Here is a 13,639-nt window from a genome sequence, read left to right as displayed (position 1 = left end):
ACCCCCCACCAAAACACCACCCAAACAAAAACAAAAGGTGTCGCAGCAGCAGCGAGAAAGGGGAAGAGGAAGTTTATTATTAGATGTGTTCTCCTGGTTATTCTGCTTTAGGGAGCTGAGAAACGCTGACACTCGAGGGAAACTGAGAAAAATAAATCTAATCTGGCTAAAGAGAATCCATTTCACCAGTTGTAAATACTTCAGAGCAGACGTGCACCCAGAGGATGCTCTTGTGCAATGGAATTTGTTCAGCTGGGGGATATCTGGGTGCTGCAGATCTGAAGCACAGCACTGGGATGGAATACAGGGAATAAATGCTGATTATTTCTAGGAGACTAATTAGAACTTCTCCGGGTAATTAGAAATTTCATTTGATTGCTAAGAATCACTGCGAGTCTAATGCTGCAGTTATCACAAAATGAAAGGTTTGGAAAATGATGACTACTGCTCAATTCCCCAGGGAGCCATTAGACTGAGGATATATACAAATAATCCCTGAAACGTGGGAAGACAATAAAAAATTTATGTAAACAATAAAGATACTTTTTTTTTCCAGGAGCTGGGAGTCACCTCCAACTGCAACTTTTCTTACAAGTAAAATTATTGCAACAGATTGGGGAATTGATAAATTGTTAACAAGGAAAGTTTTGGTGTAGCACCAGTTTCAGTGGGAACCCACGGCCTCCATGTCGCCCCGAACACGTGGAAGTCAGAACAAGCATCAAACGAGGAAGGAAATGCTAAAACAATGAAATTAATCCAGCTGATAGAGCAGGGAGCTGTGGAAGTGCAGGGGGCAGCGCGTGCGGTGATCGCGCAGGATGCGCTCGCTGCCGTCCTGGGGGTTCACCTCCCGCAGGATGGGGGACCCTGCCCCATCCCCATCCCCCTGCAGCTCTGCTGTTTTTCCTGGGGCTGTGTCTCCTCCTGCTGCAGCAGCACTTTCTAAATCGGGCTCGGTTCTCGCAGATCCGCCGGGAATGGCTGAGCTGGAGGCAGGAGGTTCAGGCTGCAAACAATGGGGTGAAGCACAGCCGGCTGCTGTTCCCATTTTTCCCGTTCCGGGAGCCGGGCTGGGTCCCGCAGCACCTCCCTCGGCTGCAGGACACTTTGTTTCTGCCTTTGTTTCGGGGGAGTTGCTGTCGGTCTGTCCAGCCAGGGCTCCCCCCGAGCTGCCAAGTGTTCCTTGTCCATCACGTTCCTGTGGCTGTCAAGGAAATAAAGGAATTATTTCATAGCTGGAACAAACTGTGCACACAAAGACAGCAGAGGTTTGTTTCTCCAACAGCTCAGCTCCACTGGGATAATGGAAAGTGTCCCTTTGGAAGCACATGATCGTTCAGGTTCCAAATCAGGTTGTGATTCCATGATTCTCCTTCCAGAAGCCCAGTGAGTGAGTGCTGAGGTTTTCCTGCCCTTGTCTGGTGTGTGGGAATGAGGGGCAGGAAGGTTGTTCTGCTTCCCCAGGGTTTCCTGCTTTCCTTTCCAGCAGCAGCCACTCCCCACACCCAGCCTGATCCCAAATCCCCAAATCCCCAAATCCCAGCGGCCACAGAATCAGCCAGGGGATCTCAACTCTTGCTGCAAGGTTGGAACCTTGCAATGAGGGAAATTCCTGGCCTGTGGGGCTAATCTGGGAATTGCAGTTTGCCTTGGGAGAGGAGGAACTGGGAGAGGTGCTGTCCAACCATTTCACCATTACTGGGAGTTTTGGCAAAAAAAACCCTGCTGGAAATTCACAGATCCCTGTCAGTGGAGAGTCAGGATCAGGCTGGATCCATCCAAGAGCAGCTGGTTCATGGATGCAGAGTCCCTTTCTCACACCCCCAAACCACAGGAAATTTGGGAAACGCCAGGGAGTCCTTTCCAAACCGGACAGTTCTCCCACAGGAGCAGAATCATGGAATGCCCTGAGCTGAAGGGACCCCCAAGAATCACCAGCTCTGTGTTGGAGTTTGTATCAATGGGATGGGACTGCTGGGTTTTTGAGTTTTATTGTGCCATTAGTCTTATGCTGTGGCTGAGATAACTGAAAGATGTTAATAGTTTACATCTTGTTAGTAGTAAAGATTTTTTTGTTACAGAGCATTTTAAAAACTTTCTAGCCAATAGCATACTAAACATATTTTTCTACAATCTTAAAATCTACCTTAACCAAATCTAAAACTCAAACTATTATTTCATATCCTCACTTACTACACTATTTTAACTTTTCTACTTTCAAACTTTACAACTAACTCTAAATTCTCTCCTCTTTCTATTTTAAAAACCTGCTTTCACAACTTTCTAAAAACCTCCTTACCTTTACTGCATTTCCCACAAAGCCCAGCTCCTGGCCCCACACAGGAGCAGCAATGGGATGATTTAAGGGATGATTTAAAGCATCTCAGCTGCCCTGAGGTCCCCAAAGGGACTCATCTGCTCTCCAACACTGAGAATTTCATTTCTTTGTGTCCAGCCCAGAGCAGCTGTGAAAGCTGAGCTGGATCCACTCTCTTTGGGAAGCTGCTCAGGCTCCAGCCCAGTTCCAAGGTCGTGTGCTTCCTCTGACCTTGCCTCCCGATAACCCAGCTACACATTAACCCCAGCCCATGGCCACAGCAGGGACCTGCTTCTTCCTGCTTTTTACCTTCCCTTTAAGAAGAGTTTCAGCTGAATTTTGGATGCAGTGCCTACCCAGGAATCCCAGTGAACGTGGGGGGTTTTGCCTCACATTTTCCTCCTCACAAAATGAACATTTGGATTTCTTCATCTGTCCATCTACTTTGCCAAGGGAGGACAATTTAATCCCGTGGCAGATCCCAGAACAGCCTGGCTTGTTTTAGGCAGAGGAGGGAGAGCCTGAATGAGGCCTCAGACTGCAAGGATTGAATTTGAGACCAGTGTTTAAGATTAATAGCCTCATGTTTAATTATCTACACAACAGGAACCCACCAAGTATTCCAATACATGGATTGAATAAAGATGAGGCAGGATTCTTCCCAGACAAAACCCTCCAGGATTTCTCTACCTGTACAAGGCTGAGTGGGTGAGCTATTCCTGCAAGGCAAAATCACTTTTTAAATGACTGGATCACAGTTTCTGCACCTTCCAAATGAAACAGAGCAGGTTTCAATCCTTTGGTGACATGAAATGGCACGAACACAAGTTTTACTTCTGAAAACTGACATTTACACTTGCAAATAACCCCAGTCCTGGGCTTTCCCTGCTTCCCCAGGACAAAACAGGAACAAAGCTGTTTCAGTGGGACTTGATAGGATCTTGCAGAAGAACATAAATCAGCCAGTGCTGCTCCTGGGTCCTTACCTGCACCCTGATTTGAATTCTGTCCTCAGTAACATCCAGCACTTCAATTAATGGCTGCCTTTCCAGTGCTGATTGGGAGCAAGGGGAAGGGCACAAAGCAGCGCCTAGAAATCCATCAACGTTCTCCTCGCTGACAAACAATCTCTCCTAAAGAAAAAGAGAGAAAACAGCAGCTTATGTTCTTTTTGTGCTACACTTCAGGGGCTCTGGGGCTAGAAACTCCCTGCAAAGAAAGCCAGGACAGCAATCCCCAAGTTTCACAGCACACTCAAGTCTTGACAGACAAATTCTGAGCCAGACACTCAAAGAATGAGGTGAAACGAACTCAAACCAGTGCTTTGCTAATTTTGCTCGAAAGTACAAATCTGCATGGTATCAAATATAAAGGAAATATTATTTGTCTCTCTGGATGGGTGACTAACACAGAGATGCAGGCTCTCTCTGAGAAATGATTTGTCCCAGCCTCGTTGCACCTTCCTCACCTGTGTGAGCAGCAGGCAGGTGTCAGACTGCGGGGTGTTTGTCCCCTGGCTGCCTGCAGGAAAACACAAACACCTCCTTGGAGAGGCACTGCAGGATCCTCACTCCCAGATCAGATCTGGAGCGCTCAGGGCTGGATCCATTTCACACCCAGCCACTGAGGCTGCTCTGATCTCCGTGCAGACAAGCCAGGTGGAAAAAAAAAACCCCAACAAAATAAACAGGAGAGGTATCCACAGGCAGAGACACAGCCTGGGGTGTGTTTCCAGGCTGTTCATAAACAACCTCAAACGTGTTGCTACGGGTTCAGAGATTTAAATCAGTTACAGGTAATTAAAGGTCCTCAAATATATCCTGGAGGGGCTGTTGGACAGGAACTGCAGAGCCTCCCCTGCCCCTGTGCTATTCACACATCATCTGTGCAGGCCCAGGGGAAGGACAGACAAAATAAAAATGGTCTGGCCTGGAGGAGCAGCTTAGGTTCTGGGAATTACCTTCCTTATTTAACTGGAAATAACAACAGGGACAAGTTGCAAACCTTCCACATCAAAGTCACACTTTGAAATTTCTCGGTCCAGTTCAACCTCCCTGTCAATCCAATGAAAGTTAAATTCAATTATCGCTGACATCTTGCAGACCAAGAAGCAAAAAGGCAATTCTGCACATTTTTGGCCCCCTGTGGATGGAGCCTTATGCACAGCCAGATGTCACATTGTGTCTGAGGTACAAAATTTAACTGTCATCTGGAAAAAAAAAAAAACAAACCAGGATTGGAAAAATCAGCCAGAGTCCTATTTTTTATAGTTAAATTAGAAATCACAATATGGAAAGTCATAGCACACGAACTGTTGGTTTTCCAAGGCAGAGGATTGGATTCATTTTCTATCCAGCAAGATTACAATCCAGGCAAGGAGCCAGCACTGGATGCTGGGATGGTTTGGGGAGAGATTAAAGTGCAGCAGAGCTGCCCTGACTGAAAACCCTCTCAGAACATCCCTGCTTCCTGCACTTCTGCATGCAAAGCCTAAACATTCTTATTCCCTGGTGCTGCATGCTCTCCTGCCTGCCAGGGAGGGATCTGCCAGAGCTTCAGGCTGTGGGAATGCTCTGCAGAGTCCAGGGGAAGGAGTCAGAGCACAGAACCAGGCAGGGGCTGCAGACACAAAATCTGTGCAGAACTGCCCCAGGCTCCTGAACTCCATCCTTGGGCAGCTCAGGAGGAGAATTCCCAGCTCTGCCCTGGATTCTTGGCCCACAGAGCACAGCTCAGCCTCCCTGGAGGAGATTTGGGATTTTGGTGCCTGCACTCCCAAGGAGAGCAAAGCACAACCCTCCTCAGAAAGAGGAGAAAAATCAAATTCTTCTCCCAGCAGAAAAATGGAAGTCAGGGAATCACAGCATGGTTTGGTTGGAGGGAACCTCACAGCTCATCTCATTCTTACCCCTGCCATGGGATGTATTTCAGGAGCTTTAATTACCTTCCACTGCACCAAGTCCCATCCTACTTTTCCTCCAGAAAATGAGGAAAATAATCTCTTTTCCCTCTGAATCTGCCTCCGGCACCCGTGGCTGTGTGAGGGACACCCTCTCCTCCTCAGAGCAATCAGGACTTTGCAATTTGGCAGCAAACATCCTGAATCTTTCTGGAGAAATTCTTCCTGATTAAAAGCAAAAGAATTTGTTTTCTTCACAGAGAATAAAGTTAAAAAAACAAAAACTGAATGGGAGCTCTATTATCAGGGAAGGTTCCGCTATTCCAGAGGGTGCTGGCACTGCCCAGGCTCCCCAGGGAATGGGCACAGCCCCAGAGCTGCAGGAGCTGCCAGGGATGCCCAGGGTGGGATTTTGGGGGGTCTGGGCAGGGCAGGAGCTGCCCTGGCTGATCCCTGTGATTCCATAATGATTTCATAATTCTGTGATTAATCAGTGCTTCAAATGAGGATAAAAAGTAACCCCTTGTGCTGTTGCTCCGTTAATTCTGACTCACTGCACAAACCAATTTTACCAAGTTTCACCCAGCCCAGCACTGAATTCCCAGAAGTATTTACCATTTTATCCCATCCCTACCCCATAAATCACAGCCCTGGGGTGTGTTTGTTGTCAGGATTCTCATGAGCCTGTTCCACCAGGCACTGAACTCAGGCTTTGCATTCACGGGGAACACACGCCGAGGCATTTCTATTACTGCAGATGTTATCAGAGCACAGACCTTGGGAAAAAATGATCCAGGAATTTATTCTAAAGCCTGCTCTGCCTTCCAAGCCAGAGCGAACAGAGGACAACCATCTGCAGCTGATTTCAATGGCCCTGTAAAATGATTCTTCAATTTAAGCCGTTTATTTTCTGGTATTTATGATGCTCTCTTAGCAACTTTGAATTTAATTTGTTTTTCCCTGCACACGCTGTCATCTGCTGTTTGGTACACATTCATTTTTCCCTGTGACTAAACTGAGACCAAATTAACATAAACCTTAGCAGGGATGACTTTGGTTTTTGGAACATTCATCATTCAGACCCATCCCTGTGTCTCCCAGCACTGGGAGCTCCCCTCCCGGCTGCCCCCAGCTCTCAGATGGGCTCATTCTGCTTTCATTTCTGCAAACTGAAGACACTTTCCATCCAGAGTTACCTCCCACACAGCCTGCAAGTCTGAAAAGCAGGACAGATTTCAGGTTTAAGTTATTTTGGTGGTTCCTGTAATGAGAGGATCGGGGAATCTCAGAATGGGTTGGGTTGGGAGGGGATTTAAATCCCATCCACTTCCAGCCCTTCCACTGTCCCAGGCTGCTCCAAACCCCATCCAAGCTGGCTTTGGACAATTCCAGGGATGGGGCAGCCACAACCTCTCTCATCCAAACCCAACAATTGATGCCAATATGGGAAAGGACCTGGATTTCCTGACCTCTGCATTTGTGGGGTCCCAGCGCAAACCAGCTCTGAGAGCTGAGAATCTGAACCTCAAAGTTTTGGTGCCTGTAGTGAAATGAAAACTTTTCTGAGGTGCTCGTGACTGCAAAGATGAACCAGCTCCAAAGAAGCTTTGATGAGCTTCATCAGCAGCAGGTGAATGATGTTTCCTGACATAACTGTTTTGTGTAGTCATGGTATTCCCAAAATGCAGCTACCAATTAAAGACTATTCAGAAATTAGTTTGTTTTATAGCAGAAGCAAACTAATTATGGTCCTTAATGTAGCTTGGGAAAGGGATTACTTTGAAAAATGTGAAATAATAAGTTTGTTGTGTTCTCCTTCTTTGTCCTCCCCTGACCTCCCAAAAAACTTGCCAAGAGTCTTGAAATGCTGAGCACAGAATTAACTGAACCAAAAATAAACTGCTGGAGGATTACATTCAACAGCCCCAGTTTCCAGCAGCATCTTCTTAGAAGTAACCCCTGACTATTACAATAAGTCTTTATAGTAGCTTGGAAATGGAAAATTGTAACTCCAAATAGCTTGGAAATGAGAGCAAAACAGCTCTGCAGGATGGATTTCTCCATGAAAGGTGGGAAAGGTTTAAAACATCCACGTCTGACACGTCCCAACACGGCTCTCAAGGCTTCATGCTTGGCTGACTCTCCAACCAAGGAACACTTTTATCCACAAGAGCCCAAATTCTGAGCTCAGAGAGGACAAGCACAGCCCAGCATGGCCCAAGGGGGCATTTCCAGTCCATGGGGACATTTCCAGCCCTTGGGGACATTTCCAGCCCTTGGCCTTTTCCACATGGTCCCAGTGCCAGGAGCAAGAGAACTCTGGCAGCTCCAGCTCCACACAAGTGATGTAGGGAAGCGTAGATGGGAGATTGGGAATTGGGAATTCCCGGCTGGCAGGGTAGGCAGGCCCTGGCACAGGTGCCCAGAGCAGCTGTGGGTGCCCCTGGATCCCTGGCAGTGCCCCAGGCCAGGCTGGGTCAGCCCAGATCACCTTACAAGGTCCCAGCCTCTTCCAGGGGCCCTTATCCCAAAATCCCAGAATGGTTTGGATGGGAAGGGAACTTAAATCCCACCCAGTGCCACCCCTGCCATGGCGGGGACACCTCCCACTGTCCCAGGGTGCCCCAATGTCCAGCCTGGCCTTGGGCACTGCCAGGGATCCAGGGGCAGCCACAGCTGCTCTGGCAATTCCAGCCCAGCCAGGAATTCCCAATTCCCAATCTCCCACCCATCCCTGCCCTCTGGCACTGGGAGCCATTCCCTGGCTCCTGTCCCTCCATCCCTTGTCCCCAGTCCCTCTCCAGCTCTCCTGGAGCCCTTCAGGCCCTGCCAGGGGCTCTGAGCTCTCCCTGGAGCTTCTCCTCTCCAGGGGAACATTCCCAGCTCTCCCAGCCTGGCTCCAGCCCTTGGAGAAGCTCCATGGCCTCTCTGGACTTGCTCCAACAGCTCCACATTTTTTTTAACAGCTGCTTTCTGAAGGAAAAAGCACCAGGAGCCTCCAAAGGGTCTCCTACACACGTGGCTGTGCCAAGCAGAAAAATCACACCCATGTAGAACATCCTGCATGGAGGCCCCAACACTCCCAGAAAAGTTAAACAAAACTTCCCAATCTCTGAGCAATTCCCATTTGCATCCTTCACACAGCCTAACTCAGACCCAGCTCCAACCATGAACTGCTCAGGAATGTTCAATATAATCTTTTTCAGCCTGTAAATGTGAAAAAAAAAAAAAAAAGCAAAGCAATGCATAGGAAAGCAGAGGAAATATTTCCTCTGTTTTCCTCTGCTCCCTGCTGCTCTCTGGAGCCCCAGGGGGGTTTATGTGAGTTAAATCTGAATATTCTCCATAACATCTGACAGGGCCTTTTAGGAAAGGGATGGGCTGGCTGCAATTGCCTGCCCAGCAAGGGGTACCCAGGGGGAATGGCCAGAGGAATGAGCACACATCCTCTGAACAAACCCACTGCAGGCCCCTGACAAGGGCAGGAAGGGTGGGGATCAGCCTCAGCGGGAACTCCTGCATGAACCAGGCTTGTCTAATCCCATGAAAATAAGCAGACACGACCCCAAAACTGCAGAATTCATTCCTTGCCAATTGTGTTCCACATGCTCCAAGAACTGAGCCCCCAGGTCCGAGCAGCTCAATACACCCCAGAAAACTGCTCTTTATTTCTGTTGGGAATGCAGCATTTAACCCCAGCAGGCCACACATTCCCAGACATTCCAAGTGATTTCCAAAGGCACAATTTCCATAATTGCCCAGCTCCAGCACTGCCATAAACCAGGACACACTGGGACACGTTCTCAGAATCCCTGCCTGGCAGGCTTACAAATTGCATTAATGGTTATTTAACTCCCAACCCTTCTCCTTCATCATTTTCTCCCCAGGCTGTGTTGTCTGGAAATGAAAGGGAATTCTCTGATGCAGGAGTTTCCCCGCCTGAATTCCCAGGATTTAAGCAGAAGGTGTAGAAGGTTATGGAGGGTGAACTGCAATGGGGAGAGCACAGCCCATGGCTGGAATTTCGAGGCAAAGAGCAGAGATTTTGGCAGTGGGGAAATCAGGCAGCTTCCTCAGGTCAGGAAATTATTCCCTGGAAAAACAGGGCCTGGAGCAAGGCCTGAAGAAGGATCAGCACTGTGGTCTCTGCTGCAGTGACTGAGCAGCAGGGCAGTGACAAAAGGAGGCATTTAAACCCCTGAAATGTGTGACCCTAAGCTCACAACGCTCAAAGTTATGGAATCTTTATTTTTACAGGATTTCTGGTCACCATAACCAGTCATAGAACCAGGAGGATGGAAAAGATCTCCGAGATCATCAAGTCCAACTGCAGTGTGGGCATTCTGGTTTGGCCAAGGAGGGAAACTGCTCCCAGGTGAAGTCCAGGGAGGAGCAGGGCCCTGCAGAGATTTCCTGGAAAGAGGCACTTGCTGGGGTGGGAATTCCAAGTGCTCAGCATCTGTGGAAACTGAGCTCTAAACAGATCCTCTTCCAGCACAGGGATCCAGCCACTGCTGACTACAAAAGGAAAAGCAGCTCCTGAAGTTCTGTTTCAAGCATGGATGAGCCCAACTCATTCTTCTTCCAGCACATGGATCAGAGCAGATTCCAAGGAGGAATTGAAATTTAATGGGAATGATGTGGGCAGGCACTGAAAGGCCACCATGGCATGGAGGGGCAGCCTCTGAACTAACCCAGGGAGAAATCTGCTCCATTGAACACCACAGCAACCCTTGGCTTTCCCAAAATGGAGCAGAGCAGGAATTCCAGAGCTGTTAAAAACATTGGACAGGATTTGGAGCAAGCTGGGAAAGGGAAAGATGCCCCTGCCTGTGGAACTGGTTGAGCTTTAAGATCCCTCCCAACCCAAACCATTCCATGATTCACTTTTGCCAGGAACCATCCTCTGGCAACGCTGCTGGGAGAGAGGAGATGGCCAACAGGACACTGGGGATAAAATTCCTTGGAAGAGTTGGAAGTTTCCTTTCCCAAAATTCAGAGTTTTGACTGTACTGGATGAAATTCCTGTTCCAGGATAAATTCCTGCTCCAGGATGATTCCTGCTCCAGGATTAAATTCCTGCTCCAGGATAAGATTCCTGCTCCAGGATAAAATTTATGCTCCAGGATGAAATTCCTGCTCCAGGATAAATTCCTGCTCCAGGATAAGATCCCTGCTCCAGGATGAAATTCCTGCTCCAGGATGAAATTCCTGCTCCAGGATAAGATTCCTGCTCCAGGATGAAATTCCTGCTCCAGAGTCAAATTCCTGCTCCAGGATAAATTCCTGCTCCAGGATAAGATTCCTGCTCCAGGGTCCAGGATGAAATTCCTGTTCCAGGATAAATTCCTGCTCCAGGATTAGATTCTCGTCAGGATTAAATTCCTGCTCCAGGATAAGATTCCTGCTCCAGGATGAAATTCCTGCTCCAGGATAAGATTCCTGCTCCAGGGTCCAGGATGAAATTCCTGCTCCAGGATAAGATTCCTGCTCCAGGGTCCAGGATGAAATTCCTGCTCCAGGATAAGATTCCTGCTCCAGGGTCCAGGATGAAATTCCTGTTCTAGGATAAATTCCTGCTCCAGGATAAGATTCCTGCTCCAGGGTCCATGCTGGCCTCAGCCCCAAAGCTCCCTTCAGGCCCTGGCCCTGCTCTGCACTCTGCAGTGACTGATGTGGCTCCTCACAGGTCTCAGTGCAAGAGCCACAGCTCTGATTTATAGAATGAGACTCGAGGCAGGAAAAGCCCCAAGGTGGCATCAGACAAATTGAGGGAATCAACATAAGTAGAAGAAAAGCAACCAGGAACAAATGGTTAATGGCCAGAAGGCAGCAAGTAATAGTGGCTCTAATTAAATATTCATTTGTCTCCCTTCACTCTGAGCAGCTCTCAGGCACTTTGGGGAAATAGCACAGATTTAGAAAAAAAGCAAACAGGACAAATGACTTCAGTTTATTTCTCCTGCCTCAATTTGCAGGCCCAGTGTCCAACAGGACTGGAGGCCAGGAGAATCTCCTGGAGTCTGCTGTGAATGAATGGCCAGGAAGCTGATGACTAATGCCCCAACCTCTTTCTCCTACTCCACCCAACACATTTTGCAATATATAATAAAATCAGCACATTCGAGGGGTTTTTGTAACTCACAGAGCCAAAAATCTCATTACTGGGTGGCCTTTTATAAAACCTTTCAATCACAAAAATGTTCCTCCAATTGCAATAACAAATCCACATCCCAAACTTCAGTGCAGCCTCCACCATGTTCACCACTAACCCACGTTCTCAAGTGCCACATCCACAGGTTTTTCTGAGCATTCCCAGGGATGGGGACTCCACCAGTGCCCTGGGCAGCCTCAGGACCTGCACAGAGAACAGGCAGGAGTTTACACAGTGGCTTTTTTGACGTGGCAGCAGCAGGCAGTGCCAGATCACAGCAGTGAACAGCAGCGCTGAGTGTTCTGTGGCCCCACTTGCACAGACTTGCAGGCTCCTGCTCCGGTAAAAGCAAAGGAAATGCTCTGCAAGCAGCTCAGCGTGGGTGGCTCTCCATAAATTCATCATCTTTGATACTTCCCCGAAATGATCAGCTCCTCCTTCACAGGAATTGCTGCTGTAAAAGGTGTGTGGCTGCTAAATGGCAAACCCGACGTGGTTTCAGCTGCGCAAACATTAATTGGATAAATATCTTTCAAAACCATGCACGAGTCATTTCTAGTTGGAGGGATGGAGCAATTCAGCTGCTCCAAGCCAAGTCTATCCCAGTGGATGTGCCTGAAGCCTGCCAGCTTCCTGGACGTGCAATCCCACTGCATGTGATCCAGAGTGCAGAGGATTTTACTGCTCTCAACTCCAGCCAAACTCCAAATCCCAGGCTAGAAGGTTGCACAAGAACTGTGCAGCTTTAATCCCTGCTTGTGAGAAACTGTCTGCAAGTTTGAGCTCACAGAGGAACGCGGCTCTCCACAGAACTTGTGTGAGTGGCTCTGGCCAAACAGCGTCACAAGGTGGGCATCCCTTTGGGGACACTGGATGCAGCCACCCCACCTTCTCCCACCACGGGAGCATCGCTGCCCAACAACCCATAAAATTAGAAAATACTAGATTAGAATCACACTCAGACAGAGCAGGTGAAGATTTACCCCAGCAAAGCGGGACAGTTCACAGCTGCTGCTTGCTGCTCTGCTCTGGTTGAACTGCTGGGGGTTCCTGTGGCTGTAAACGGGAATTCTGTCCCAAAACACAGACACAGGGACACTCCCCTACAGTTCATGACGGTGTGTGTAAGCCTGGTGGATCATAAAGAGCTTTCTTTGTGTGAACAGGCTGCACGAGCAATTTACAGGGCTTTAAAAGTGAGCACTAAGCACATAGAGGACATAGGCACTGTTTTCACTCATCACCAGAATTTCCCTTAGAAAAAAAATTGGTATGTGAGGCAGAAGTCATTCCAATTCCAAGGATGAAGGTGTCAGCTCCACGGTGTGACCTTGAACAAGACTCGCACAACTCAGGTCACGGCACTGACATCCGGGAGCAGCTCTGGGAGGAAGCAGCAGCTTCCAGCTGCCCCTCGCACCTCCCTGGGCAGCGCTCGGCCAGGAGCACACAAACAGCCACAGCCAGCATCGGGCAGGTGCGAAATACCCAGCTGGGCTTCGTGTCAGCCATGTGAAAAATGCGAGTTTTATATTTGGCTTTTCGCAAATATTCAAATGAATATTAGATGTGTTGTGCTAGAAAGTGATGCTGTGTTAATTCTCTTAAGTAGAGTGTTAAATATAGTTTTAGGTTATAACATTAGGTTAAAATAGAAACTGTGCTATGTAGGATACTTTTTTTAAAGAAAGGACTTGCAGCAAGATAGCAGCCACAGGATACCTAAATCTTTCACAGAATTTATTGCCCTCTTATCAGAAGACACGAACTTCTTCCCACCTCGCTCAGCCCTGAAGGCACTGTTAGGATTAAGAGGAAGAAGCTGACGATGACCAGACAGAATCCTGTGTTTGAATGGAATTTATGCATCATGTGTGAGGTGTATGAATATGCAATAGGCTATTGTTTTTAAGGGTTAATCCTTTGTTAACGGGTGTCCTTTTTTGAGCTCGTGCTGCCCAGAAAAAGGTACCCAGACATCCGTAACTCTTTGTCTCCATTATGTCATATTGTCCTAATTCAGACCATCCAAATTATTATTATACTCTAATTGTATTAGTATTTTTATAACCATTTTATTACTATTAAACTTTAAAAATTTTAAAAACAAGTGATTGGCAGTCACAGTGCCCGTCACCTTCCATCTCCCCTCAGGTTTCCTTCGAGGTGGCCGTGGAGGCGCGGAGCTGCCCGGCCGAGGACGTGTCCCACAGCTTCACCATCAAGCCGGCCGGCTTCCGGGACACGCTGGAGGTGGCCGTGAGCT

The 13,639-nt window shown here is 48.1% G+C and overlaps 1 long non-coding RNA gene across 1 annotated transcript; it reads right to left on the bottom strand.

Moving 5' to 3' along the window:
• Positions 1-54: 54 nt before the first annotated feature.
• LOC115949496 lies at positions 55-3,445 on the bottom strand. The gene is made up of 2 exons (XR_004082943.1): positions 3,307-3,445; positions 55-1,207 (listed from the first exon to the last, which is right to left on the bottom strand). It is a non-coding gene; the product is annotated as an uncharacterized LOC115949496 (long non-coding RNA).
• Positions 3,446-13,639: the final 10,194 nt, after the last annotated feature.

This window comes from Geospiza fortis, unplaced genomic scaffold, assembly GCF_000277835.1.
Source record: "Geospiza fortis unplaced genomic scaffold, GeoFor_1.0 scaffold23, whole genome shotgun sequence".
NCBI classification, from domain to species: domain Eukaryota; kingdom Metazoa; phylum Chordata; class Aves; order Passeriformes; family Thraupidae; genus Geospiza; species Geospiza fortis.
Note: the sequence above shows the minus strand (reverse complement) of the source record. Positions and strands in the feature narration are given on the sequence as shown.